At 41.9% G+C, this 3148-nt stretch overlaps 1 long non-coding RNA gene and 1 other non-coding gene across 3 annotated transcripts in view; one reads left to right on the forward strand and one right to left on the reverse strand.

The window, feature by feature from the left end:
* The window catches only part of LOC112070559 (uncharacterized), a 1257-nt gene extending 787 nt beyond the window's left edge, over positions 1 to 470 (forward strand). The window contains exon 2 of the long non-coding RNA XR_002893925.2: positions 134 to 470. This is a non-coding gene — a long non-coding RNA (uncharacterized lncRNA). The remainder of the gene's footprint in view (positions 1 to 133) is intronic.
* A 420-nt stretch (positions 471 to 890) lies between these two features.
* The window catches only part of LOC112070558 (uncharacterized), a 7589-nt gene continuing 5331 nt past the window's right edge, over positions 891 to 3148 (reverse strand). For both annotated transcript variants that reach the window (XR_011475617.1, XR_011475618.1), the window contains exon 3: positions 891 to 1513. This is a non-coding gene — a transcript (uncharacterized protein). The remainder of the gene's footprint in view (positions 1514 to 3148) is intronic.

Genomic DNA, 3148 nt, shown 5'->3' on the forward strand with positions numbered 1-3148 from the left:
ATAGGCCACACCCTCATATATAAAGATGGACGCCTCATAGGCCACACCCTCATATATAAAGATGGACGCCTCAGGCCCCACCCTCATATATAAACTGTTCATTGACTTAACAATATCGTCTGGTTTGTTGCAGGGCTTCTCATCAATTCCCGCCACCTGTACAAACAGAGAAGGAAGAGGTTCCGGACCAAGAAGAAGAAATCTAACTGACCTCCATCTTTTCTCAAAATACACCTCTGCTGCCTGTCTGGTGACATCTCATCTAGGGTGGCGAAATTCCATTCAACATTTCCAGAAATCCCAGTTAGAAAAACATTGGAATTTTGCAACCCTCGTCTTGTATTTTCTGTTGTAGTTGATAATAGCAGTATGATGTTTTCCTGCTGACAAAACGTCCTCGGGGTAAATCGCATAAGATTTATGTTTTGTCATGTCAATTAATATGCTGAATAAAAACATTAGCAGTTCCACTTCCTGGGTAAATTGTGTAAGATTAATAAAATACTCATCGTTCACACGACGATTGGAGAGAAAAAAAAAGAAACATTTTTTTAATCATTTATTCATTAGGAAAGTTATAAAAACGATATGTACAAAACAGGTCAAAAACACATGTGAAGCCATAGGCCTTAGCTTTGAGTTAACAGTTGGTGTGCCATTCTAATAGTCCCAAACGGCACCCTATTCCCTATATAGTGCACTACTTTAGACCAGAGACCTATGGAACCCTATTCCCTATATAGTGCACTACTTTAGACCAGGGCCTATGGGAACATGTCCCCCAGTATCTGGGCTTTAGTGATCGACGGGTCTCCTCAGATTCAAACTGCCATTAGACAACTGCAAGAATTGTCAAAATACAGCCGTTACTCAACAAACTACAGTATGTCGTTTTTCATTATTTATAAATGCAAACGGAAGGGGGGGGGGGAATAGCCTCTTCGGTACCTTCAATGTATTGAGCTGTTGTAGACTTCTGACTTGGACGCGAGTGAATATTGGCTTTTTCTCCCGGTTGCTTGTACGTTTTTATTTCGATATTTTCTGGAATTACATTTCCGTCCGTAACAGGAGTAAATGAAGATAGTTACTCACTAAATATGGAGTTTCACTGAGCATCTAACGTCTTTTTTTTACAACGCTGTCATGGCAGTTTGAATCGGGAGTTTCCGGGGGGGGGGGGGCGTTAGAGAGGAGACAGGTCAACATCTCTAACGCCCAGATACTGGGACGCCATTTCAGAAGCTCTCTCTCTCCTTCCTCTCTACATGCCAGCTCCTCCCCCAGAGAAGTCGGTGTGCATGGGGTTGATGTTCTGGTCGAAGGCAGCGTACTGGGAGTCTCCTGTGGAGGCTAGTTTCAGCTGCTTGGCAGCGTGTGATAGCTGGAAGGCTGCGTCAGGGTGAGCTGTGTCCGGCAGCAGGGTACACTCCCTCTCTAACAGCTCTGCAACTCCCTTCAGCAGCTCCCAGAAACCAAACGCCAGCGCAGCCTTGCGTAAACGGTTCAGCTCCTGGTGGGCAGATAGAGACACAACAACTAAATAAATAACAATCACCTTTATTCACCAAGTACAGTTGAAGTCGGAAGTTTACATACACTTAGGTTGGAGTCATTAAAACTCATTTTTCAACTACTCCACACATTTCTTGTTAACAAACTATAGTTTTGGCAAGTCGGTTAGGACATCTACTTTGTGCATGACACGTAATTTTTCCAACAATTGTTTACAGACAGATTATTTCACTGTATCACAATTCCAGTGGGTCAGAAGTTTACATAAACTAAATTGACTGTGCCTTTAAACAGCTTGGAAAATTCCAGAAAATGATGTCATGGCTTTAGGAGCTGCTGATTGACATCATTTGAGTCAATTGGAGGTGTGGATGTATTTCAAGGCCTACCATCAAACTCAGTGCCTCTTTGCTTGACATCATGGTGAAAATCAAAAGAAATCAGCGAAGACCTCAGAAAAAAATTGTAGACCTCCGCAAGTCTGGTTCATCCTTGGGAGCAATTTCCAAACGCCTGAAGGTACCACATTCATCTGTACAAACAATAGGCACAAAAGTATCTATATCCACAGTAAAACGAGTCCTATATCGACATAAGCTGAAAGGCCGCTCAGCAAGGAAGAAGTCACTGCTCCAAAACCGCCATAAAAAAGCCACACTACGGTTTGCAACTGCACATGGGGACAAAGATCATACTTTTTGGATTAATGTCTTCTGGTCTGATGAAACAAAAATCGAACTATTTGGCCATAATGACCATCGTTATGTTTAGAGGAAAAAGGGGAGCCGAAGAACACCATCCCAACCGTGAAGCACAGTTGCTTTGTGGGGGTGCTTTGCTGCAGGAGGGACTGGTTCACGTCACAAAATAGATGGCATCATGAGGCAGGAAAATGATGTGGATATATTGAAGCAACATCTCAAGACATCAGTCAGGAAGTTAAAGCTTGGTCGCAAATGGGTCTTCCAAATGGACAATGACCCCAAGCATACTTCCAAAGTTGTGGCAAAATGGCTTCAGGACAACAAAGTCAAGGTATTGGAGTGGCCATCACAAAGCCCTGACCTCAATCCTATAGACCATTTGTGGGCAGAACTCAAAAAGCGTGTGCAAGCAAAGGAGGCCTACAAACCTGACTCAGTTACACCAGCTCTGTCAGGAGGAATGGGCCAAAATTCACCCAACTTATTGTGGGAAGCTTGTGGAAGGCTACCCGAAACATTTGACCCAAGTTCAACAATTTAAAGGCAATGCTAGCAAATACTAATTGAGTATATGTAAACTTCTGACCCACTGGGAATGTGATGAAAGAAATAAAAGCTGAAATAAATCATTCTCTCTACTATTATTCTGACATTTCACATTCTTAAAATAAATTGGTGATCCTAACTGACCTAAGACAGGGAATTTTTACTAGGATTAAATATCAGGAATTGTGAAAAACAGTTTAAATGTATTTGGCTAAGGTGTATGTAAACCTCCGATTTCAACTGTATATTTACAGACCCAGAATGTGACTTGGTGAATTGGTGCTGCTAGCAATAGACAACATATAGGAGAGAATACAGAGGAATTTACACCCATTATAGAATGAATAGATCAGTTTACATCCATTATAGAATGAATAGATCAG

This window comes from Salvelinus sp. IW2-2015, unplaced genomic scaffold (genome assembly GCF_002910315.2).
Source record: "Salvelinus sp. IW2-2015 unplaced genomic scaffold, ASM291031v2 Un_scaffold1366, whole genome shotgun sequence".
NCBI classification, from domain to species: Eukaryota; Metazoa; Chordata; class Actinopteri; order Salmoniformes; family Salmonidae; genus Salvelinus; species Salvelinus sp. IW2-2015.